The 27,078-nt window shown below is 42.6% G+C and overlaps 1 long non-coding RNA gene across 11 annotated transcripts in view; it reads left to right on the top strand.

Moving 5' to 3' along the window:
• Positions 1 to 27,078, top strand: part of LOC107512825 — a 187,055-nt gene that overhangs the window by 127,748 nt on the left and 32,229 nt on the right. For 6 of the 11 annotated variants that reach the window (XR_001597400.2, XR_001597401.2, XR_001597396.2 and 3 more), the window contains one exon: positions 238 to 26,793. This is a non-coding gene — a long non-coding RNA (uncharacterized LOC107512825). Of the gene's footprint in view, positions 1 to 237; positions 26,794 to 27,078 lie in introns of those variants that run through there. The other 5 variants (XR_004954106.1, XR_001597397.2, XR_004954105.1 and 2 more) reach the window with 2 other exon arrangements.

Raw genomic sequence — 27,078 nt, forward strand, 5'->3', positions numbered from 1 at the left:
TAAGAGTTGCCTTTTCAAACAAAATTATACTTTTACTTTTTTTCTTATTTTTTTTTTAAATTGACTTTCTCCAAAACTCTTGAGTTATCACAGAGAAATGAAAATACTTTTAATCTAGGATTCTTAAATGCAGCTTTAGAAAGCAAAATATGACCCATTACATGGCAAGTGCCACTCACAGTCACAAGTAGTAAAATGTTCCTTCTAATTTGGCACCTTTTGCTTTTATTTAAATAGATGTTTAAGTACTAGAACGTTAACGGTACAGAATACTGCTGACTGCGTGGTTCTCGTCTTAATGCATTTTTCAACCTTGAACCTGAGAATGCCCAAGGCTCCAGTCTCTGGACACTCATCTGAGCAGTTATCTGCTGGCGGCCTGATTACTGAGGTAACAAGTGGGTGTCCCAGGCATGTGTGGTAACAGCAACAGTGGTGCCACGTGGAGCCCAGAGGTCGCCTCGATCTGTCCTGGGGATCCCTGGTCCTCGGTGCTTCTGAGATGAACTGTGAACTTGGGGGCGTCCTGGGAAGCGCAGGCATTTTGGAGTTCCACGGCAAACCTGGATGTAAGCACACACACAGCTTTTAAAGTGAAAGCAAGGCCTTACGGGAGGAATTGCCCTCATCTCATTCCCGACCTGCTTACTATGCTGGAAAACAAAGTAAGTTTTGTTTGCTTCTTAATCACTCTCTCCTACATGTTTTTTCTTGCTAACATTATTAGACACCCAATATCTGGCAAATGCTAAGTGTTTTCCCCTTCACTGGGAGGTAGGATATGAAGTTTGTTAAATAGCTAATTGCTTCTTTGATCTTTTTTATCTCTCTTCCTATATCTAGCGTGCTGGCTTGCTCGTTAGAGGTAGTAGGAGACGGAAACCTATGATCAGTGAGAAAACAAAAGTTCATTTTTTTTTTTAACGGTCCAAGAACTTTGCCATTAATTAGATGACAGTGACACAGACCAGGCTTTTTACGTGATGCGGCGAGGAGCACATCTTGCAAAACGGCCCCAGTCACTGCCCTTGTTCCCGCGGGGAGGCAGGGAGGGTGCGTGCATGGGACAGATGTAAGGACAGTGTCCCCATGTGGGAACTGCAGAAAGCCAGCGGGAATGGCTCCTGGACGAGAAGCTGTCATCTAAGAACCTGTCAGAGAGTGGAAAGTAGCTGCGGAATATGTTGCTTAATGATATTGAAAAAACAGATATAATATAAAAATGGGATAAAATGTATAAAGAACCTGACCTTGTCAACAAAAACAACTTCCCCTTCATGTTAGAAAGTTGTATGCCTTGTAGACTTAGGAAATGTGATAATAGCTTTTAAAAAACAATTAAGAGGCTTCATCGCCTCTACAGAAGATCCTGTGACACTAACCTAATCCTGACATTCGGCCCCTGCCTTCCATTTGCTTGATTTTTATGCCGATCCTGTCTCCACAGATGTTGCACGGCTTGATAAGTTTTTAATACAAAGTTCTGTAGCTTTGAAAATACAAAACAAATAGAAACGCAGCGTGCTTTGCGATTAACTTATCCTTCCTCATAAAATGGACTGTTTTTTACTGAAGAGTTTTCTTGACTTTTCTCAACTTAAACAGGATCACTTTGAAGGTAGAAAGAGGCAGTGCGACTATGATAGGGCAGCAAGGGAAAACAGAATCTGGGGTCGTATTTCTAAGTCCTGTACTGAATGTTGTGTGTATTTAGGTGAGGGCATCTGTGCCCCAAGAATTCACATTTTCATCTCAAAGTGGTGACGATAGATAGGACTTGGGGTGTCGGTATTTCATTTGAAACACTTTAGGCTCCCTATATGAATGAATGTCTGTGAATTAATTCAGCAACCCTCTTTAAGTACCTTCATTATAAATAGCGTTCTCAAAGCTATAATTTTTCATAGTTAAATTTACAGAGATTCGGTTTATAGACTAAAGATTGAGAGCAGTTCGAAACAAGGGTGAGTGAGCAGAGCATTACCATCGAAACGCTTTGTTAAGGGTGGTGCCAAGTGAGCAGGGCTGTCCCCTTCGGAGCTGCCCCTCCTAATTAAAGGGGAAGGTGGCTGCCATCTGTCTTCTTTCATTCAAGGCAGTAGGGGGCCTGGGGTGGAAGGAAGCACTCCCCCCTTTATTTTTCTCCCACTCTTTTTTATAGTCAGCTTTCTCCCTAGTCAGTGACCCAGAAGGTCATTGATGATCTGTCTATCTCAGAATGAATAGTAACATAAGCATGCAAGGCACTTGCAAAAAAAAAAAAAAAAAAAAAGTTTATAACACGCATTGATCCATTTAGAATTCTGCTCGAATTATGTCTGAGAGTATTGTAATCTCTGCCTCGGTGTCTTTGCCTCTTTTGTTACGGAGGAGGGCATTACCGGCAGGAAAAGTGAAGAGTTTTACTTTTATCGATTTTGCTTTTTCATGAAAAAAGTTTCACACTCCACTGGGCACAATCAGAAGAGGGCAGCATATAGCCATCCAGTGGAGCTATACAAGAATATTATTCCGATCCAAATCAAGGATGCCTGTTAATTATGATACATACATGTCCTCTCGAGGGATGCTGTGGACAAGGTTGTCAGCAGATGTCCATGTTGGTCTGCTGCAGCTTCTTGGACCAATTATTGAACCTAATTCACACTGTTTATCCTTCAGTTAAACAGTGAGCCTTTTAGGCCCTTTCTCATGAGAATGGGTTATGGGAAAATTTAGTTAGTTTGGGCTCATGGCCTAATCTCTTCTGAAATACAGAGTAATAAAATGACTTAGCTTTCTTGCCTCAGTTTCCACCTCTTTAAATGGAAGAAATGTATGCCGGTTTTAGACATATTTAAGAAGATAAGAAATAATGTTTTCTGTTTTGGATAAAAACTTTTTTAAAACTGGAAAATTCTAAAACTTTTGGTTATTTTTGTTTTCAGTTTTTGTATACTGACGCAAAGTATCAACAGTCATCTAAAAAGAACCAGTCTTAACACACTCTCTTTAGCTGTTAATTACCGCCCTTCCCTTCCCCCGCCCTCCCCCTGCATCCCAGACAGTTAGATTACGGATTTCCCAGAATATGCCAAGCTTTAGGTTTTTAGAATTCTTTGTGACATGGAAATGTGTTGTTTCTTAAACCCATACAATGTGTTTGGAAAGCTCAAATGCGAGAGTCATGTCTGTAATTTATTTAGGATTTTTTTGTTTTTTTTTTAATTCAAATTTGTCGTCAACTTGCGATGAGCTTTCCGGAAACACAGATGTGCTTACGTTGCTGAATCTAGGAAGAGCGGTGTTTAGGTTCTGGAGATGCTGACGTCAATTTGTGTGATTGGAGGGTACCCCGAAACGCAGCTCACTGCTTCCCACCCGGTGGAGGGTACGGACTGACGTCGTGGAATTCATGCAGTGCTTCATTAACAGGCAGGACTTTCTTGGCTTTTTCATGCAATAATTTAAAATATTCAGCTAGGTGTTTTGAATTTAAACTAGTTTTCAGGTGCGATTTAAACTGATTTGGTTTTACCTGTCGGTGTTTATTTCAGGAGGACTAAATAAATAAATTCAATGAAGCATATCTGTGAAGTGTGACTCTAACGTATTGCGATTAGTATTTTAATTTACAGAGCAAGAGACATGTAGACGTGGTAATGAATATTACCTCCTTGAAGGTACCGTGTTAGCTGGGAAGAATTTAAATTTCTCCTTATCCACAGGGACGCCATCTTTGCAAGGACACATGTAGAACTTTTGGGTTACCATGCCTTGCGAGCCTCCTGTCCTTTTCATTATCCACCGCAGTGGTAGTTCTCTATCCTTTGAGGGTAGGAAGGAGTCAGAAGTTAGGCCTGATGATGGAATAAGTGATTGGAGTCAGAGATCCCTGTAAACATTGACTGAGCCACCTACTGCATTCTAGCAGTGAGGACTGCGTATTCAGAAATGAGCATGTCACAAACTCAGCCCTTCAGGAAGACACAGTTCAGTGGGATAAATGACATATAAAGAGGTAACACTACAGACTGACAAGTGCTATAACAAGGGGTACATGTGGTATTGTAGAGCCCGGCGGGGAGTTAAAATTTGATGGAAAAGTGAGATATTTGCATACATTATTTATAAAGTGGCTTACATAATAGCATTTTGGAAATGAAAGCCCTGAAAAGCTCTTCTATTTTAAGAATGAGATTGGAATTTATTTCTGAAATTTTTAAATTCTTAGCCAACTGAAAGCCTTGTGAGAAAAGGCATTTGTTCTAATAGACATCTTTTTATTTTTAACCAAAGTAAGCTGTGGTTATGTAAAAGGTGAGGTTTAAAAAAGGTTTTGCACGTTGTTAGAATAACTATATTCTCTAAAGGAGACTCTTCAAGAGTGATTCTTGTTTCCATGTTAAAATTGAGGACTTTCGGTATACTAAATATACCAAAGCATTACATGCTGTTTTTATGGCTGAGAATAGCTGTATAGCTTAGAGGAGACAGTGAAAACTTGAGTTCTGGGCCTCCCTTGTGGATACGTTCACTTGACAGTGATTTGTGTGGAGCGTTGCTCTGTGCCAGGCCATGTTCTAGGAGCGAATGAGAAGCTGAGCTGACTGGCTGCAGACCCCAGATGCTCTGCACCTCAGCAGGACCCTGTGGGTCTGTACAGTCAGCAGCATCTCCTGGGTGCTTCTCCTGAGCATGACAGCTTGGGCCTGGACACGATACTATCCTTCAAGAGCTTGGAGCTGAGGTGCTGCGCACAGATAAACGGGATAAACGTAGAGAGAGGAAAACGTATTAACGTGGATAAACACACCATACGTTTGTAGAAAAGAAAGATTTTCTGTGGCTGGGGCGATCCAGAAATGTTTTATGTGTTAAGGAGCATTCGAGCCAGACATTGAAAGAAAGGTAGCGTTGGACATGAGAACTTGGGGAGAGAAGGTCCGAATTCAAGGAAACATGAGCAAAGGCATAGGTAGGGATGGGAAATACCGGCGTACAAAGTGGGCAGTAACTGATTTGTTGTTGCTGGGCAACGGTGTGTGTAAAAGCCACTGAGAAGATAAGGTAGCAAAGGTCCGTTGAGGCCAGATCCAGGAGGGCTGTGAATGTCAGATGACTAAACACTGAAACTTAATCCTGAGTCACTGGGGAGCAGTTGAAGAATTTTGCTCAGGAGAGTGACAAGAGGATCTCTTCTGTAAGAAGCCCAGTCTGGTGTCCGTGTGGGATGGCTTGGGCAGTGAGAAAGTCGGAGCCCAATAAGCCCATTAGGTCTGTCGTCACATAGTCCAGAAAGAAGGTGAAGAGGGCCTAAACGAGGGGAGACAATCAGAATGGAAAGAACTAGAGAGACTCGAGGAGTGGGATTTAAGGACTACCTGGATGATGGGGGCTGGATGGGGCCCGAGACGGGGAGAAGATGGACGCAAACCCTGGCGCCTTGTGCCACGCACGTCACGTGCATCATCTCCTTTCATCTCATCCTCATCCTGTAAGGCTGGTGATTTTGTCCCTGCATTTCAGAGATGAGAGAGCTGAGGCTCAGAGAAAGATTTGTCCGAAGTCGTACAGCAAGTAGGATATAGAGCAGGGCCTGGCAGGCAGTCCTGACTTCCACGCCTCTGTTCCTTCTGCTGTACTCGTTTGGAAGGGAGGTGATGATCTCCGTCCATTTTGTGCATGCTCAGCGTTGGTGCTGGAAGCTGCCCATCTGGGCTGGAGACGTGGAACTGGATCTCAAGGACAAACTAAGGATGATGGGAGACAAAGGTTTAAGAATCAGCCGTCGGTTCGTTTATTCAGCAAATACTTCTCAAGCGTCCTTCCGGACCAGCACTACATGGCCGCGGGGAGACAGCGGCGAATGAGACAGCCATAGCCTTGCCTCACTGAACTTACATACAGCTAGCGGGGGAGACTCCATCCTGTGGGTTGAGTGTAGTGCAAGGCTGAGGGCAGATTTGATACAAAGACACCTACCCAGGGACCCAACCAAGTCTGGGGACAGGGAACATCTCTGGAGGAAGTTGTAGAACTTAACAAGGCATTCAAATGATGAGTGTGAAGATAAAAAGTGGAAAAAAATGTATATTCTAGGCAGGAAAAAAAAGAATGTACTAAGATCCAGAGGGCAAAAGACAAACACAGTAGATCTCAAGAACTAGAAATTATGTGTGACTGGGATGGAGGGACCAGCTGCAGGGAGATAAGGCTGGACAGGTAGGCAGCCGCTAGATCAGGAAAGGCCTCAGGAACCGTGTTAGGGAACCCGGTTATTTTCTTAAGGATGTAGGGAAATATTGATGAATTTTAACCACTTGGATGACACGATTAGACTTGTTTTTAGAAAGACCATGCTGTCTGCTGAAGAACAGATTTTAGGGAAGCAAGTACCAGGAGAAGGAAAACCGGCTCAGAGACCGTTGGAGAGAGGGGCCTGGGCGAGGACGATGTGGCTTGGGTGGAGGCTCTGGTTGCTATTCAGGGATGGGAGAGGTGTTGGAATTTGGGGATTTGTTGGAAATGGAAGAGGAGAGAGAGAGAAGAAGAAAAGTTAACGTGAAAGTTTCTGACTGGGACGGCTGGGTCGTGGCTGGTACTTAACGAGGGGACATGACGGAAGGATCAGATTCGAGGTTTAGGATTATATTAGGATTGTCAGGTTTGGTTATCCTAAGTAACCGGAATCCTAAGTAATTGGTAAAGGCAGCTGAAAGATAGGAGGTTATGGTCAGGGAGAGAGATGTCAAGATTTATTACTGTAGAAGTGAAGCAATTCACAAGATAATAAAGAACAAGGTCACCAGAGTGTGGACGAGTGAAGCTGGGGGAGAGGCTGGCTATGGGACTTTCTTATCTGGACTAGTAATACTGGTGGCTGTCTCATTTGCCAAAAATCATATGAAAATGTGATAAAGTGGTCGTGTGGGTTAGTTTCCTGTCCAGCCGTTTGGGATGTGTTCTGGGGGCGAAGAGAGCGGGCGTCCTCGTGTGTGTCCCTTGGCTCTCAAAAGGCATGATCAGCACAACTGCCGTTTACCGGGCCTTTCGTGTGCCAGGGATGGTTGTAAGTGCTTTACAAACATAACCTCATGGAGTTTTCTCAGCGCTATCATCCCATTCTACCTATAAAGGAAGCAATAACGAGATTGCTGAGTACTGTTTCCAGGGTCAGTGGCAGGACAGCATTTAAGCGTCGACTTGGCGACACCAGCCGGTTCTCTCAGTCACTCTGCTGTCCCCGCACTGGTGTCTCTCTGGGGCCCACCGCTCTTCCCTGCAAGGCTAATAAGCTCCATGAGAGCAGGGTCTTTGTCCCACTGGGCTCACCGCCGTATTTCAGCGTCTGCCCAGTGCAGTGCCTGACACATAGTAGGTACTTCATGCATATGTGTTGAGTGACAGACAGACTCACTCTGTTCTCTGTGATCACTACCATCTAGCTGTGGAGTCAGGAAGAGAGTGAGCACGGACCTGGGAGGGTATCGCGGACACATGTGGATTTAGCCCCCAGGCACCTTTCCAAGGATATTTTCTCTGTTCATGCCTCACAGGACTACAGGATGAGTGTATCAGCCTGGGCTTCAGTCAGGTACCGCGCGGCTCTGTCAGTAAGTCTCCTTCCCAAAAGAAATCTACATGATACAACATACATCCTCATCATTAGCATCCAGGGCTGGTCTTTTATAGCTTATACTCACACTGGTCTAAGACAGAATCTAAATAATACTGGTGCTTTTAAGAAAACATCGAAGTATGTATTTTTGAAACATTCCTAAAGTTTTCTGTTTCTCCCATTATTCCAGGTTCCTCTTTCCGCACACACACACCCAGACACAAACACCTTAATTTGTCACTTATCTCAGACATATCCCCTTTCTTTTTAAATGAAATGCATGGTAATAGATGAAAAACTACTTTGCAAACCAAAATTTTATTGTTTATATTTTGTCCAATTTTTTTTTCTCAAAATTCACTTCCTTTGCTTCTCATAACTGAAGACTAGATATTATGTTCAGCACCATTACATAAGCTTATTTAAGAGATGTGAATTTTCTTTTTTTCTCTGTAAAACAGATGGCATGGTCTAGAAGAGTAAACTCTGGGCTTGTGTGTTTCATGAAATCCACAGGTCTGTGTACATACTTATTCTGTGAACTAAGTTTTATATCTTTTAAAATTTTTTCTCCTAAAAAAAAAAAAAGAAAAACCTGGGCAGCTAGAAACTCCATTATTGTTGGCATAATAAGCCTTAGAATTTATATCCAAATCAAGGCCATGCAGGAATGCAGATGCATTCAGTAGAAACTCATTAACAGCCTGCTCTGTACCAGACTGTGCCTCCTCTTACCTTTGGAAGGCGTCAAAGTAAGACAGTTCATATTTGTGAATGACCAGTCAAAATAGCAAGACAGATGCAGGCAAGAATATAATTTTTCAGAACTTAAATGGGGGAGTGTTGGAGCATATGTCAAAACAGAACACAGTCTTATTGGTGCTTATAAAATTAACAAATGCCTTTGAAAAATGTACCCTCTCAACCTTCGCAAACTCAGAATTTTGCTGGCACTCCTCTTTTTGAATATCTCTTCTGAATTGTTTATTTTTTTGTACGAAGGAAGAGAGAGTTCTTTAAGAGCCTATTAGAAATTAAGAATATTAATTTTTAGAATACAGCAAAGAGCGATTTGAAAGCGCAGTGCTTTATTTGGTCAGCCGCGGAGAAGGGGGACAGGCAGCAGCCGCAGGCAGCGTTCCTGGCCAGCACGTCTTCGCCATGATGGATAAATGGTGTTGCTTTAATTGTAATTCTTTCATTCCCTTCCTTGCCAAGTCCAATGGCTTCTGTTATAACATGTGGTGACTTCTCCCCTGGAGACTAACTCAGTCCAAGTTACCGTAATGTTTAGGACCAGCTACAAAGACAGCTCTTCCCCTAAACCCATGCCAAATCTAAATCACACTATCTTCTCCTCCCTGGCCATTCAAATAGATCCGGCTCTTATTTGAAAAAGGACAAGAAACGCACATGCCTCTGTTTGTTTTATGCCTGTTAAAACAGATAAATAAACAAGGCACATCATGTCTAGTGTTGCTTTGAGCTCGTCCCTTCCTTCTAAAATAGTCTCTGATACTGTGTTCGTTTTAAGGATGACATCTTATATGTTCTAGAAAGAAGAAAAAGGATATTTTAAGTCTAGCTACAACAAACTGTTTGCCATCAGTGCTGTAGAGAAAAGAGAATAACTAAAATTGCGGGCCTTCAGGTGAGGTGGTGAGCTCCTCCTGGATGAGCCTGGGCCTCGAGAGGCCCCAGATCAGACAGGGCAAGGAGACATGCTCTCATCCTTAGCGGCCCTGGACTGTCCACCCCGTGAACCAATAACACTAAGTAAGTCAAGTCGATCAACTTGGTTTTTAAGCCTAGCAAAATAGAAAAAAGATCCCTTACAGATGCATTTGTCCTGACCTGTGAACCTGGTCATTTTTCCCTTGGCACTCGATCCACATATCACATGCATGTTTTATTCATCCCTGTTAAAGTAATTTATTCCATGACCAACTTTGTTAGTAAATATTAACTTGCTCATGTTTTTAGCAAGATCTACTTTCCTTCACTGCTTAGTTTATTAGTTTGAAGTCTCACTTTTTCAACACAATTCATTTTTACAGGTTTATTTCTGGCTTTTAAATTTGCTGATTATTTGATACATACAAAAGACTATATGTAACATACAAGTAAGCACTAAAGCACAATTAAAAAAATATGCTCCAGTAAAGCACCAGACAGTGTAAGAAATTGGAACATTACAAATGCTTTTGGATTTCTCTGTAATATTTTGTTCCTATCATTCTCTGACTTCCTCACAATTCTGAAACATGTTTATAATTCTCTTGGATTTTTAAGACAAATATATATATTTTTTATCAGCTAAATGTGCGTTGCTAAAGGCAATTAGAGACATGTAAAAATGTCACATTTTGTGTGTGTGTTGTTTGTTTTGGGGTTTTTTTTTTTTTTTTGTAGCTTATATTTGTCCTCTGTATTATGTTTGTAAAATTCATCGTCGTCGGGGTACATAGCTACGGTTCCTTCATGTACATTGGTATACTATTCCAACTGGGTGCAAGTATGTCACAATACCCATTATCTTGTTTTTGGTGGGGGTGGGGGTGGGAGGGAGAAAACAGTTCTGCGTTAGACATGTTGACTTTGAGATGTCAGGATTCCGGTGGAGATGCTGGTGGACAGGTGGCCAGGCACACCGAGTCTGTGATTCAGGAAAGAGGTCCAGGATGGAGACACCAGCTTTTGGGTGGCATCCAAAGCATTATCTCTCCAGCTGTTTCTAGAAAGCTAGTTAGCCTAGCAATTGCGATTTTTCCTTTTTTAAATTATTATTTGTTATTTCTTAAAGTTCTGTCTTTGTTTTTGTTTTTGTTTTTGTTTTTCCAGTCTGCCTGGTCCCTCTGTTGAAGTGTGACTGGTAAAAGAATCAATGGGGAGAATGTGCACTTTAAAGAAAACAGAGGAAGTTTTTTGCAAACTCTTAACAGGCTGTATAAAGCTTAGGTATTGTTATTATTGCCTCTCTCATGGAGTTTCATGAGGTCCTAGTGGAACTGTATATATAAATGTGCTTTGTAAACTGAAAAAAATATATACTCAGTTATTATATTTGATCTTAATACCTTGTTAACGTGGAGCAAATGGCCAATGTTTACCCAGTGCTTACTTCACATGTATTAACTCATCTAATCTCAGCAACCTGTGAGAGATAGATACTATTTAGTCATATTTTACAGATGAAAAAACTAAAATTCAAAACTGGTAGAGCCAGGATTTGAATCCACAGAGTTGACTCCTCAAAGCTGTGCTCTTAGCTGCTATGTGAAACTGCCTCCCCCCCCGTAACCCCCCCCCCCTTAAAATGACAGGTTTGACCCCGTTCCTTCAGCTTCAGAAATTTTAGGGTCACCTTTCATTGTGGCCACCTTGAAACCAACTGCAAAATGGCACCCCAGGCAGTGGGCCCTAGTGAAGGGCTTTGTCTCGCTGACTTGGTTTCACCATTGAACCCAGCCTCAGACCTCACAGGGCACCAGCCACCTACCAAGTGCCTACTCTGTGCCTATTGGAAATGATGTCTCCTTGATTTAAGTTACTCGCCTGAAGCCACCCAGTGAGTCAGTAGTGGGCCAGGGACTGAAATCTGGGTCCCTTGCCTTTCAAACATCACATTTGTTTGGTATTAATAAAACCATATTTCTCCAGGGGATCTGGCAGAAATATGAAAGTGCTTAATTTTACTGCAGTAAATACTAAGAATCCTTTTTAAAGCAAGGAAGTCAAGCCCCAGCCAGGGAAAACACGACTTGCCCCGCGGGCCTTTGACGAACTCACATTGGCACTAGGGTTAGAGCATAGATCGTTGGCCTGGGTTCCATCGCCACTGGGGCTTGCTAAAGGGGTTAAGACCTCAGCTGTGCCCACAAAACCGCAGCTGGACCTGGAAATGCGGTTTCCAGTGACACCGGAATGTGCAGCGTCCTACCCACAAAGCCAGCAGGTCACGGCTAATTGCCTTCAGGAAGGTGTGATAGGGAATTGACAGCTCTCTGCTTTTCTTGCTGTGTGATGGGTGCCATGCATTTGGCTTCCTGGGTTTGTGAGTGTACCGTATTTTCTAAAGCTATGTCAGTAAGAAAAAGATGCAGGCATCCAGGGGAAGGGAGAAGAAACTCCGAATATGGGCTACTTGAGCACAGAGAGTGCAGGGAGCGACTTGTCACTTGGTCATCAGGGGAACGCTAGGCACATTGTAGACCAGCGGCTGAGGACATGTGCACATCCACTGCTTGAGAAGCTCAAACGGAGAGAAAGTTTCCAGCAACATGAATGCTGAATTTCCAAGGCTGGACTGGTTGTGTTCATAGTGGAACTGGGTTTGCGTATGTTTTTCGGAAGGGAGGTATTGTCACACGAGACCCACAGTATTAAGGCGGCCAAGGGCAGGCTTTTGCCTGTTAATTCTCATGATTCCCGGGGTTGCTACAGGTGGTGGCAGTTCATGCCCATCTCTGCCTGGACAGGAGAGGTTTAGGCAGTCGTGGCAAACACAGGCCAGCTTCGGGCCGCACTCAGCTCAGCAGGTTAATTTTCTTATCGGTAACTTCCTGGACAAGATGCTTCAAAGCCACAGTGGTCTGTTTGGACCTTCTTTCCCTTCGTAGAACTCTGTGCTCGCCGTTTCTCTGTGGTGCACGTAATTTTGTGGCAGCCTGTGTCCCGGCAGAGACTGAGCAGGGAGGCCCATGGCCGGCGGCCGGGCCAGGCAGCACACCCAGCCTGTAGGGCCTGGGCTGCACCTCGCTGTGGCCGTGGGCCGAGTGAGCATGGGCGGCACCTCGCCTGTCCCGTATTGATGATCAGGCCCATTGTAGGATATGTCACACGAGGAAGAGCACCTTAGCATGCTCCCCCACCCCGGAGCTGGGCAATCAGAGAGTCCTCTTAGTGACGCAACCCGCCTGCCCAGCTGTCAGGTCTGAGGTCACCCTCTGCCCTCACTGTCCCTGCTTAGTATTGGTAAGTGATTTCATCATTGAGAGCTGTCCTTTTACCAGCAGCTTCGTGTTTATGTGGGTGGTAAAAATGAGAAGAATTTCGTGAGAACTAGTTCTTCCTTTCCACAAATATATCCAAGGTTAAAATCGGAGCTTTGCGTTACCGAGACATGTCGAATGAATAGAAAGGAAAGAATTACTAAACCGCTATCACAGTTCTTAAAATTATCTACTTAGAGGAACATAGCTCTATACTTACCACAGATAACTGGGAAGGTCAGTGAGCAGGACCGCCTGCCATAGTGGCTGTTTTACAGATGAAACATGAAAGATCTAGGGGTGAATTATTGCTCATTTCTCTGCCCCTGTGTCATAATCGTTTTCATTTAATGTTGAAAGATCACTTGGGGTTATTGTGAGATTTTTGAGATAACGGTTACAAAGGGTTTTAAGTGTTATGAATGAAAAACCTTATGAAACTATCGAAGTGCCCTGCAGCTAAAACCACTGCAGTCACTGTCACAGCGTTTCTTTCCCTTCCGTCCTTCCCGTCCTCCTCTTACTACTTCTCTTTTCCCGTCCCTGCACTCCCCTTCCCTCCTTCCGTCCATCTACAGTGTTTATTCCAGGATAACGCGGGCATTAATCCTTCCTTCGTGGAGTTTGCAGGCTAGTAGGAGAAACAGGCAGCACACGAGCTTGCGGAGGCTGCTGTAGGTGAGGATGCGCTTTGAAGGAAAAGCACATGCATCGTAGACGCCCAGTCAAACCTGGTGCCTGTGAACTCTGTGTGCATATTCAGAAACTAAGGAGAACGGCGGGGTCGATTTAGAAGCATAAAGAATTTGGTTTTTTTTAAAGCTGTTCAGTACAGAATGACTCTTGGAGCTTAGTGGCTATGAGCTTGTTTTCAAACTCATACCACTAATAGGTAAGGAAGGTAGGAAGGAAGGAAGGAAAAAAGGAAAGGAGGAATGGAGGAAGGATTTTCTGGCAGGATGATCGTAAGAACGAATTTCTCGCATGTGCCTTATAAGATTAGATGATGACTCTTGGTTGAGTTGTGATGAACCAGAGGAGAAATCTTTTGTTTATTTTTTTTATAACTAAGGTTAGAGCTAGGCTAGACAGATTCTTTAGCATTTTAAGAAGAGGAGCTGGAAAAGGGAGAGCTCATTTCTGTGTTTAGCTGTCTATGCCTAAAGCAAATTTATGGAAAAGTCTCATCAGTGTCCTCGGACCAAAAACAGGAATCGGGCCTGCTGTTTATGCGAGACTCAGTGGGCGCGAGAGCACGGAAAAGCCACCATCCCTGCTGAAGGCAGCCACCCCGGATGGCGAGTTGGCCAGCTCAGGCATGTCTTCTAAACTTGGATTCCTCTGCATGTATTGTGGAGCCGCCTGACACGGCACATTTCCTATTTCCTGTCACTTGAAGGAAGGGCTATGGACCTTGGTTCTTCGCAGCCCCCACCACTAAATCAAGCAAGCACAGTGCCATCTGTCAGTTCAGGTCACAGTGTCTCAGTTCTCAAGATCTGCGTTTGAGTCTCCTGGGCACAAATCTCACATCTTCTTTGGCCTTTCTGAAAGCAGCCAGGGTTTTGAACAGTGGAGAACATTAAAGCAGAAACCGATGAAAGCTGGAAACTATCTTTAAAATTACCTTTTCTCATTAAAACACTAGATCACTGAAAGTTTGTTAGTATTTGTGATTGATCCTGTCTTTTAATAATTTTTAAAATAAACGCCTCATTTTAATGTGAATAGTTCACGTCCCCGTCCATTATCACCATTATTTCCATGAGGTTCTAGGTCCTTTCATGAATAGATTAAATACAGTGATTTCTTTATGACATGAAGTAAATCTAGATCCCAATGATATTTGGCACCTTCTGAAATACCCAGATGGGCACAGTGTTTGCCTCGAAGTGAAGACGTGCATAGGGTTTTAATCACATCGTGTTTTATTTTTGCTCTTTTAAATATCTCCTCTTCAATAGTTGCTTAATGAATGACTGATTGTCGACGGTAGTTTATAACCAGGAATTTGAACATTAAAAAATTCTAATCAAGATACAGATTAAAAAAAAATTTCTCCTCTCATCCCTTACATTAGAATAAAAACAAAGTATCCTTTTGGAAACTTAACAGTTTGAGAAATCCCATCGTTCTCTTTTTGAAAACTTAAGTTTAATAATTCAGTTCAGAGGAAATTTAATTATAGTTCTTAAACTATAAAAAAAGTTCTTGTAAAATAAAAACAAGGGTAGGGCTAGAATAAGTTTCACCTCTAGAGTATAGCTGCCATATGAAAAAAAAAGTGTAGCAAAAAAATAATTCCTGCTGCATCTTCTTCACTGTGCCGTCATGGAACATACTTGGGTTTTGTAAATAGCAGGAACAAGGCACAGAGTTATCCACCCAGGTAAGATCATTTGAGTCCAAAGACCAGATTCCAAAACAGGCCTCAGATATCATAGAGGACGGGACAGCCTGAAGGCAGAAGGGGTGTATTCTGTTGTAAGGCTTTTAAAGGAGAGTTTTTGGATCAGAATTTATCCTTTTTTTTTTTTTTAAATCCTTGGCAGTGAGTGAATCCAGGTTATTCTCTTGAAACAAGATTGGGTCCGAACTATAAGGACGGGCGTCACGGAAAAAAGTGTTTCCATTGCTCTGTGTTGTGTCCTGGCCACACACCTCCAACACACACGCACGCACGGATACACACGCACACCCTCAAAGATGACCCTACAGCCTCTGGTCTTCCAGCTTCAGCTGTCCCAAAGGACCCTGAGCACTGTGGGTTCAGGCCAGGGCTAGGGTTTGGCGAAGGTGGTTAGTGGCCCCGAGGGCAGAGGACTGAACTCAGAGCAAGCATGGAACAGCAGAAAGCTGTTCTCTGGTCCGTGAGGGTGGTGAGCGATGCCTTCAGATCCTGTCCGCAGGCCACCTGATGTGTCTGTAGCTAGCATGGTGTTTATAATGGAAATAACTGATCTGACGCTCACGTAGCTCAACGTAATTCGTACTTTTGATGTAAGGTTGAAACATAAAAGATCATGCTTTTCAAACTGCTCTGGTGACGGACATACCACTCGTTTTAGATAATGGGGAGTTGAGCCTGTCAGCATCTGAACATTCTTCAGCCATTTGTTGAAACACCTGCAGTTGGGTGCTAATGCGCATGTTTAATTGCTTGAATTTAAATTATAAAATCCCCCAAAAGATGTTTTTATCCTAGAAACTAAGGCCAGCTTTCAGGAGCACCTTGCCTTTCCCAAGACTTACATGCTGGCCCTTCTCACAAGAGATCTGTCCTGAAATACAGGAAGTTCAGCTCTTCAGGGAAGGCGCAGATGTCTGAGCCATCAGCAGAATCGCTACCAGCATTCCCTGGGAAGTCTGTCATGTGAGAAACAAGTTTAATTCAGGAGCCTGTAGTTTATCCGGGATTCTTGAAGACAATGATTGGCACCAGTCAGAGATCTGCTTTATCAGCCCCAGAGACTGCCTTTATTTTTAAACCCCAGTCATTCACCTCTGCTCGTACTGACACTCTGCAGCCACAGAAGATACCAGAATGAGATTAAAGGAGCTCTGCAACAGAACAGGGTGCTCTTGGCTCGCGCCTTGTTGTTTGTCCTTCCAGTGGTTCCTATCTGTTGTGACGTCAAGGCTGCCATTCAAAGCAGGGAAAAAGGAAACCACGGCCTCTCTTCGCATCAGTAGCCCGGACAGGCCGTTGTTTCTCAGGCATCCCAAAACGCTCTGCGTCTGGCAGAGCTGAGCATTCCATGCCTGGGTGACCTGGTTAAATGGAGGAAACCGAATGCTGTCCGCTGAATGCTCTCCAAAGCGCGCGTCCCCCGCCCCTCCCCCTCCCCCGCTGCCCTGCCGAAGCGCAGGCTCCACCGCCCAGGACTGTAAATCAAACGACAGCGTTGCCCGACATCATCCGTTTGCATATTTAGCTTCTATTTAAGAGTCTGTGAAGAGAGAATGTCATTATCAGTGGCCCTCATTAATATACACTGCAGCCACATCATTATGCTGCCTTCGGGGTCAGCGCTGCAAACTCCTTTCTGGAAACCCAGTGCTGTGTTAAAAACCTTGTGGAATCATAGTCAGACATTCAAAACCGCTGAACTGCCACCCCTTCCTTCTCATCTCACCTCTGCTCACCCCATTCCCGTTTCAGATTCCTGAATCCAGAAAGGCTCTTGTAGATACTTAAATCGCAATTTTGCGCTGAGCATTACTGAGTGTGACTATCCTTTGCATGCATATGAAAAAGAATCCCAACAATAATGTGCAGATCACAGGCTGTGGCTTTTTCTTAATAAAGAGTGACACCTATCGCTGTTCAAAGGCGAGGAGCTAGTTCACAGTGTCACAGAACCGCTGTCTATTAGGAACAAGCCAAGATCCATACAGAAAACAGGTCTTGCAAGGCCGAAAGCGCACTGAATGTTCCGATCACTTACAGTGAATGCCTCAGCATTTACCGACTAAAGACTCAGTCTTCTGAGGGCACGCCTTCTCGGGTTTCGTTCTGGCATGGGTGGCTGCATCATTTTATTAGATGGACATGAAAGTCACCAGAAGCAACACAACAACCACACTTTGTATTCTGGAGTTGTCTTGGTTAAGTCGATTATGCATTTTAAAGTTTTATGTTACAAATTCTATTAAATCTTTTTCAAAATGGCCCTTCTCTGAACCTTTGATCGAAGGATATACAGAAACCAAAACCATTTGATTTTATACACAAATGTATATATCATTTTATGTCAAGAAAGATCTTGATACAGTGGGGCCTTTTTTAAAGTGAATTATTATAAGGCAGAATTCTTCCAGATTATACACTCTTGTCTTCTGGAGAAAAATTATAGCGATCTAGAGGTAACTAGATAGAGATGGACTGGATGAAGTTAGGATTTATATTGAAAGTTTCCTGGTTTTGTCAAGACAAGCCGACTTGCCCAAGGGCTGGCTTGATGCCATGTGATTGTCTTATCTCTGCACCATAAATGCAGTGGTGGGAATGGGGCATGGAGCTGATGCGTGTGGCTTCTTCATGGGTGCTTTGGACGAGGTAAGCCTGAGGATCTTGAAATAAGGGGAAAACGGGACATTACTTGCCATCCGTAGACTGGAGAATTAGTCTTTTGTTGTTGACTGCTACTTGCATATCAGTTATCCTTTTATTCTTCGTTTTTACATCACTACCATTTCTGGGGGGTCCATGTTATCTGAAGACAGCTGGTCTAGAAAACTACTTTAAGAGAATCGACTTAAAACTGAATCAGACATTTAAAACAAACAGGAACTTTTTTTAGAAAAAGATTTTATTGGGACTACTATTGGGAAGAGTTAAAAAAGTTGAATCTAAGATTGTTTTACATTATATGACAAATTTGGGATATGATGCAACGATATGTTATTTCTTCGAACAAAGATTGCATGTCGACTTCTGTGGTAGAATCATAAAGAGGGTGATTTTTTTTTTTTTTTTTTTTTTTTTTTGTATAAGCATTCAGATTTTGCCAAGGGCCTCTCTCAACCTTTTGGTATACAAACCATCCTCTTGAAGAGTCTACCTCTCGTGTAAAATCATCTCTGTTGACCTTTTCTTCCTCATTTGTTAGCTGTTCAAACTCTCTTTAATCCTTATTTGTCAGTGGCAGTGTGTGTGACTCGGGCAGTTCTCTGGTGTCAGTATTATCTATGTAAAACCTACAGTTTCACATAATGGGTAAAGTACATTCGTTGTATTTGTCCATGATGCCAACCAACCAAGAAAGTGAGTAGGAATGGATGTTGATGTTAATGTGGGCTAAACATTAAGTGATCACTTTATTTTTCAGTGTTTTGTATATTATGATATGTCTCATGCTTTCTTATGCAGCCTACGAACTACAAGGACTCATAGAATGGTCACCGAAGTAATTAGGGACCCCCCCCCATATCATGTTACATTTAAAGCACTCAGTATGGCTCGAGTGGGCTTTATAATCAACCACATGCAGGTTTGCGTCCCATTCCTGGCACTTACCTAGGTAATAAAATCTTGGGTGAGTTATTCACAGAACCTCACATTCTTTATCTGTAGTGCAGAGTAATAAAACCAGGTTGTAGAGTGATCATGGGGCTTAGAGCCCAGGCGTATAAAACTCCCGGATAAGACATAGAGCATGCAGCTCGAGAAATGATCCCTGTTGAGGGCGCTGTTGCATTTGTGTGACGCCTTCCATTTTATATGAGACTTTCACGTTTAATTAAACTTTCGCAGAGTCACTGAAAATTTTTAAGGTATGCAGTGACCTGAGGAAACCGAATTTTAGAAGATTGTATTCGGTAACTGTGTGCGTCGTGGAGTAGGCGATATGACTTGATAGCTGGTTTTTTTTTTTTTTTCATGGTACAGACGAAAACCCTGAGACCTGAGAGAGAATTACCTAAATTTCTCAGGATTATGTGGTTTGTATTTGGCAGACCCGAACGCGGAACCCAATCTTCCTATTCTTAACTGTGTTTTTCCACCACACAGTTGCTCATTGGCAAGTGAACCAGTTAAAAAGGTTGTCATACTCATCTGCGAACAAAGTGGTAGAGGTCCGGCATGTTTATTGGAAGAGAGAATCAGAGGGAAAGGACAAAGGCAGCAGTCAACTGAAAACAGTGCCATTTAGACTTGGTGACAGTTGACCCAGCTCTGCTCCGTGAGAAAGGAGTCGAGAGTCTAGACTTTCAAGCTTGGTCGAATGGCCATACAATTAATTAAACTTATAAGTAGAATGTGTTGGTTTTCTTGTTTCCTCATGAGTTTAAACAGTTGCCCTGTCCCGGTGGAAATGTGAATAACAGTAGGAGAAAATTGCAGAGCCAAAGGAATAAATTTTGAGACTCTTGTGCCGAAGAAGGATCGTTGAAACCATTGTAATGTACACAAGCATATGCACGTACATGTGTGCACACGCACATGTATGTGTTTTAAATTGGACTTCGTGGCAGACTCCCAAATTCAAGACTGAGCCACGTCGTTACATTGTAACTTACTACCCAGTTATCATTGCAGACTATTTTACCTTTATCAGAAGGAAGAGCTATTCCCATAGATTCTTCTGTGCTTGTGTGTTTGTTTTATTGGATGGATCCTGCTGTGGCACCGAGAGACAGACTTCGCTGGGCCCTGTTTTGTAAACAAATCTGTTCATACACACTTTCTTCTATCATTGCATGTGTACATTGGCTCTGCTTTTCCCACTAGACACACGGAAGCCTAGGAATTCAGAAGCTTGTTTTCTTTTAGGAGAAGGCAGGCACCACAGAAAAGTGTGCACGTGCATTTAAAACCTACACATCTCCCCCATGTAAGTTTTTGAATCTTCATGATCCTAACCTTTGGCCGTGAACTCTGCAAGTACATTGCAGCTAAGTACACACACAGTACCCCTGGGAGGCATCCTTAAAGCCACCACAAAGCTATTGATTGAGCTCAGTAAATAAAGCAACCTATTTTTACCCTTTAAAGTTCATTCTTTCGGCCACTAGTGGGGTTAGTCACCTAAGATGATAAAGCATAATTAACAGGTTTTTATAAGAAGAGATGGTTCGTTTCTTTCTTAGATTGGATTATGAAGTTAAAATAATATATACCTGGAGTTTTCTGCATATTTTATTTAATATTTCAGTCAAGTTTAAGTTTTTATGACAGGAAGTATGTGAATCGTTATGACAGGAGTAAATAACATTTGATTTTATGATTGTAGTACAGGAAGTAATTTTTCACACCAAATAAATCTTTGGGGGCAAAAAAAGAGCCAGCTTATAAATTTAATGTACATAAATTTCCCAGAATCTCTGCTCTCTTACGTGGAAATAAAACCAGGATGTGGTCTTATTTCTTTCTCTTCTGAATTTTTTTTTGTCAACTAATGTCTTTTGTTTTGGGGAGATATGATAATGGAACCACTAAAAAATTCTAAGTAAAAATAATAAGGCCAAACTTTATAGAATAAATAGCATGAAATGCTTGGCCGAATGGCCTAAATAGGAATTTACTTTTTTCTTGAGCAGTAAATGGCCACATCATTTACCCCCAAGTTCTAGTTATTCCTGTAGCCGTGTTCAATACGCACGTGAGTGTCAGCTTTGCTTTAATGAAAATAAACAAACGAACAAAAATAAAAAGCACCCAGGAAAGACAAGATGTGTAACGTCGAAGAGTTTTCATACGAGCAAGCTCAAAGAGAAAATGAATTGCGTAGAACTTCAGTTAACGTTTATCATAGGCAGAACTTTAATAGGAGCTTTGTTGTTCCCTGACTTAAAAAAAAAAAAAAAAACAGTAATGGAAGAAAAGACTTTTTTCCCTCATCTTTTTGTTTTCTTCTTAAAGTTGGAGTAACTTGGAGTGGGAAGAAGAATGTGTAACGGTCACTCATTTCTGAGGACCGATATTACACATTCACACATCACGTGAATGAGTGGGTGTCCGACAGTCAGATTAAAATGCCTGAGGAGCGTTTCGCAGTTCAGGGTGCACTGGCAGCGCCCACAGGGCTGTGAGGCAGTGGTTAGGCATTGTGCTGGGAGCTGTAGGATGGAGGTTCAAATTTAGAATGACCTTGAGCCTCACTTAACCACACTGACCGAAAACATCACAGACTCAGCATCACAGATTTTGCAAAGAAGCAGTGTGCCCATGGTGTGAAGCCGTTCCCAGAGAACAAACGAACGCGTTAGAGCCACCAGCACTTACTTTTCATTAATTTCCTCTAAATTCTGCGGAGATGATATTTGTGTGGGATAATTAAAAATCTGCCTCATGTGGTAGTTTTGAAGGCAGTTTCCCAAGTACCGTTCTGCTAAACGTGCACGGCAGCCTGGCGTGACCCGGACGTGCAGACGGAAGGCTCCAGAGCTGAGTGGTCAAGGGCCGCGTCCCCGGTTTGTCTCTTGGCTCCATCGCCTACTGGTTGTGTGACCCTGGTCAAATCCTTAAACTCCCCAGGGGCTCAGTTTCCTTATCTGTAGGATAGGGTAGTAGTAGGATTTAGCTTGTAAGTTTGCTGTGAGGATTAAGTAGGCAGATACATATATGGCTCTTGGTGGTGCCTAAGGGGCCCTGCAGGTCAGTCTGCTGTCATCACTGCTGATTAAACCGGCGTCACAAGGTTGAGTGACGTGCAGCAGAGCAAAGCGTAGCCAGAGGAAGAGTCATAATCCGAACACGAGGCCTCCAGACTTCCTGTGGTCTTCTAGCATCAAGGCCAGTCCCCTCCCGTCTATAAAAGTGCCTCTGAAGAGCACACTCCTTTCTACCATTTAAAAGAAAACTTTGAGTAAACAAACACGAAGAGCATTTGTGGCAGGGGTTTTATTTTGTCGCAGTGGGGGTAAGGACCGTGGGCCCAGAGTTCTGGAAAGCAAAACGCTGATTCTATGAACTTGGCCTTGAATGATGTCCACAGCATAGCAAATTACAGCAAGACCTAGAGAGTCTTCATAGTTTAATCACATTCTCAATACCCTGCCTTAGAACTTGCCCCTCTTAGCCACCTAAATTAAGAGGAATTCCTGCAGGGCAGCCACTTCTAGGCCACGGCCATGACCACGCCCATTGGGTTGATGTACCCTCTAGGTACGTGTTCTGTGATTTTTTCCCCCTTGCTCAGCTTCTCCTTTCTCTTTTAAAAACCTCTGCATCAGCCACCCAGCGCTTGAAGAAGAACTTTCCCGTAAAGCAGGGTCTGAAAGGGAATAAACTGCACTAAGCTCTGGAAGCTTCAAGCACGTGTATGAACATGATGCAGCGAGAGAAAGAAGTTTCCAATTTAGCAAGTGAGGAAATGAGATGTTCTGATACTTGCGTAGTGATCATCGCTTTTTCTTTCACCAAACTCAGTATCAATAGAATTTTTTCTAGTTGTAGATATTTAACACTGCTTTCTCTGTAAAGGGTTCCTGTCCTTTTGACATTATACAGAATGTTCTTTTCTCTGTTGAGGGAAGTCCATAGAGTCTTGGGAGTGTTGTGCAGAAGAGTTGGTTTGAATGAAATTATCGATACTATTTTACTCATCTTCGGTTTGAAGATTATATTCATGTCATGCAAATGGTTTCCATTCTCGTCTTTTAAAAATATCAGTTTGACAAAGATTATAAAAACATATTGCATTAGTGAAAATTTCCTCATGGAGTATAAAACACAGATGGTTTAACTTCTTACGTATATTCATCATATTTATCTTGGGCATTCGCAAATGAGAAATAGAAGAATTGGGGCATAAATGGCAAAGTATTACCATGTTAAAAATTAGGGGCTTCAAGTGCAGCATAGCAAACATGGGTATGCATTCATTTTATTTGTTTTAATTCTTCGGTTCCCAGTAAGCAGAAGCTCTGGTGTTTTCCTCCTTCCTTCCTGAGCTCCCCACAATTCCTACCCAACGTGGAAGCACAGGAGAAACCCTAAAATAAAAGACAGGCCTTTCAAAAGCTCTTAGCAAAATATCTACTGGTCCCTTCAGAAAAAAAATGATCTGTGGCACTACTGTATACTCTTTAAGGTGAAGTAAAAAAACAGTTTCTCATACTCATTTTGCCTAGTGGTCAAGAAATTCTACTCTTCTCGGATATAAACGATTGGATCCCTAAACGCCACGAGAAATACGAAAGGTCGTATTCTAGCCCTTCATGGTCAGTTTTCAAAGGGTGCTTTGGAGTGAAAGCCATGTGGCCGCTCTCTTAACGTGACAGGGCCTTATCAGTGAGCATTTTTCTGCACCGGTCACAGACAAATCTGAAGAAGTTTTCCCAAACCCTGGGGATGCCACTCAGAGGCTGTGGCTTCGGTGTCTCGGTGCCCAGTGGGGAAGATGATTTCCATATTTAAAATTTGGGGACAGATGAGAATAACTCTCTTTGCCTTGAAGGGTTAATGCTCTAACCAGCTTCAGATTGGTTCACTCGAATCTTAAAATTACTTTTCTGGTCACGCGCACCGAAGGTCTAAGCATTTGTGAAATGTCTTTTTTTTCCTTTCTCCTGATGCTGTTCTCTTTTGGCTGTCTTAATTACACAGGGATTGAGAAACCAAATTAAAATTAGGTGTGGCTGGTAAACAGTGATCACGTTGCATGCTTTTAGCTTTGCCTGTTGGAGTTACTTGTCCTCGCCGTGGTGCGTTCCTCCCCACTTTTTTTTTTTTTTCCAAAGGAAATATCATAAGCTCTTTTAGAAATACTCACAGGAAGTGAGTATCCATATGCTGGTTGCTCGCCAGCGACTGAGCGCTGACAGGTGGAGAATGCTGCCACAGCCCTCCCAGATCGATCTGCACATTTCCCCCAGAGGATTTAATTCAGGGTGCATAGACCAAAGGGTATGTGTGTGTGTGTGTACTGCGGGAGCTACAAGAGGAAATTGGTCATCGCGTGTCATCTTGAGGCACGGTGATTCAGGGAGCTGCGATGGGGTCAGCAAGGCACGTGGCTGCCCTCTCTGAGGTTTTCGCTCACTTCTCAGAGGGCGGGCTGCCTTCTAAAAATTAACGCTCCCCCCACCCCGGCCAACGATTCTTTTGCAATGAATCACTTCCAGAAATGAATAGCCACAGTTTTTTGGAATGAATATTGTGAAATCCCTCGTTTATAGTGGCAGGTTTTCAGTTGGTGGTTTTTATCAGAGAGAATTTCTCAAGATCAAAACGAAACCTCTTCTTTAAAAAGAAAGTACTCTCGATACAGAAAGCAAAAGTATTTCCAGCCTCCTACTGAAGAACTGTCACAGAAGACCTCCGTACCTATATTTAGAGATACGTGTCTGTATATCTGCCTGAATGAGTGAGTTCTTGGAATTATGGATTCATTGCTGGTAGCTGGTGATTTCCTAGGCGGAAGGTCACTAACTACAGGAAGCGTTACATGCGGTGAGTAGGAGGCAGAATCCGAAGGTTATTGCTAAACCAGCGTTCACCGTCCTGAATCGTGGGTCCAGAGGACTGTTAGCAGGCTCTTAAATATCTCTGCTTTTCATGATTTAGTAGATGGAACTGCAGGACCCAGCCTGGAAAGGGGTTTTCAGGACATGGATTAATTGAGTCTTTTGTTGAATATACTGGTCCTTTTGAAGAGGAAAGGTTGTGTTACAGAAGGAAGCATTTTGTTGGGAGGAGTGGCTTTTAGAGGTATGGTTACTTCTATATTTATTTTAACTATTATTCCAGCCTCTTGCGTGAAAGAAATAAATGACTACGTGGTCTCAAAAGAGAAAAAGTTATGGCGCCTCTTTTTAAAGGAAGAAACTTCATCCACATCTTACTTGTAACTGGAATTTTTTTTTCCCCACCTAAATCGTCACAAGGGGAAACTGTCCCGTGAAGAAGACTGACTTCCAGCAGTGCCTGCCACGTGTCCCATGCAGAGCCCGGGGGCTCTCCCCGGACCCCTGACAGTGCTCCCATCCACGGGGCAAAGACGGGGAATGCAGTCACTGGAAACAGTGAGTGCAGCCTAAGTAACTGCTCTCTCTCTCCAGAGTCGAGAAGTCGTTTGACCTACTGACTCATTTCATAGGAATTGGGAAAACAACCTAGTGTGGTTTTCATTGTTAGCCCCGAGGATTCCAAAATCTGTGTGTCTGCGAATAAGATGAGCGGGAGGAAGGTAATGTTGCCACTGTTTCTACTTGCCTGTTCTCCTAATGAATCTAATCCCTTGCTTCCAGGACAAGTCTGGCCTGTGCTTGAGGGTCCTTTGTGTGGCTGCTCGGTGGTGAGTATGGATGACAGCAATTTCTGATTTTCACTGGTTCTTGCTTTAAATGTCTCTAAATGATAACCTTGTCAAAGAAAAGCTTTAAAGAGCTTTTTTTTTTTTTCCTATGGTACATCTATACTACCTTTCATGTTTACCTTTAGAAAATATTCTGGATATGGGGATAATTATGAAAAATAACATTACTCGTAGACAACAATGAAAGTTAAGATATATTTTGGAAAAAGAAAGATATATTTTGATAGATTTTCACAGCATATTGATGAAAAGGTACTTTTGATTTTAACATATTTATATTAAGTGATATTTTGTAATGTTATTTAAAAGGCAGTATGGAAGATAACAGTGTATTCCAGCAAAATAATACAATTACTAATAGTTAATAAAAGGCATATACATAGTATTTATATACTATGAAAATATACAAAGAAACTTTTTTGATTCCTGATGTTTTGATTTTAAATCAGCATTAGTTACCAAATATGCTAAAGGTATTAAAAGAGGACAAAGAAAGTCTATTGAACTTGAATAAAAGTAGGAACTGAGATATTTGAAGTGATTGATTGATATTTAAAGTGTTAGATTATTGCCTCTGTATAAGTTTACATATCCCGGATCCCCAAATCACACCCTCAAGTTATGTTCTTCATTAAGGCAAAAGATGCTTGATGTGTAGTGATTATGGGAGTGCTCGTGCATCTTCGGAGCTGGCTAAGCAGAAAGTTGGGTCGGTCCGGCCGGTGCTGTTTATTCAGTTTGTTGTCTGATGTCCGAATGCCTTTGAGTCAGCGTTCTTAACCTTTTCAGGCTGTTAGGCCCCCGTGGGATGACGCTGGAAGTCATGCATCCTTCTACCACACTCACACACAAACACTTGCCTGCATTTTCAGGACATTTTCTGTCCAAGCGAAGCTCATCTCTGGCCCCCAGGTTAAGGATGCCAATCTAGAGCAAGACCTTACCTGATTCTGCCATTCTTTAGCATTCCAGTAAGCACCGTGATTTCAAAGAGGAGGCAGCCAAGTCGGAAAGGTTTGCTCTGTGGTTGCCGGGCGGGGGTGCAAAACCTGAGACCAGGAGGAAGGGTGGAGAAAATATGTGACTAATATTAAATAAGTGAAGAGAATGGTTACTACCAGAACCTCCAAACAGGTACCACAGAACCTCTAAACGCTTAGCCGTGTGTATTTATAAAGTACATTGTGAAGTCCAGGTGAGGCTTAAAGACTCAACATTAAACAGTTGGGGAGAGTTTGCCTCATGCATAGTGAAATCTCTTTTCTTTCTTTTTTCTCTTCTACCATGTATTTTACTAAATTAGGTAGGACAGTAAATCATCAGAACTCCAGTAATATAATATATAACAATTGTAACTAACTGGAAAAGTGGTTCTACATTAGCAAAGGAAATTCGATGGGTATAGATAGAAGATAGTTTCCTTGAGTACAAAAAAAAACAAAAAAACACCGTTAAAAAAAAGATAGTCCTTATTGTCCGCCCACTAAACTTAACTCGGCACTTTAAGGCCATTGTGGAAAACACAATAGACATGGTTCTTGGGTGTATCAAAAGGAGCGTGACATAAAAGTGTTAAGAAAATAAGACTGCATTAGTCAGAATGATTGTTGTGCCCGATGTGAGTTACATTTGAAAAAAATCGTGAAGAGCTGATACAGAAGAAGTTACATACCCTTCCAGCAAAAGAAGGTTTTAGTCTGCAAAAGGCTAGAGGATTTCTTGC

This window comes from Rousettus aegyptiacus, unplaced genomic scaffold (assembly GCF_014176215.1).
Source record: "Rousettus aegyptiacus isolate mRouAeg1 unplaced genomic scaffold, mRouAeg1.p scaffold_m13_p_13, whole genome shotgun sequence".
NCBI classification, from domain to species: domain Eukaryota; kingdom Metazoa; phylum Chordata; class Mammalia; order Chiroptera; family Pteropodidae; genus Rousettus; species Rousettus aegyptiacus.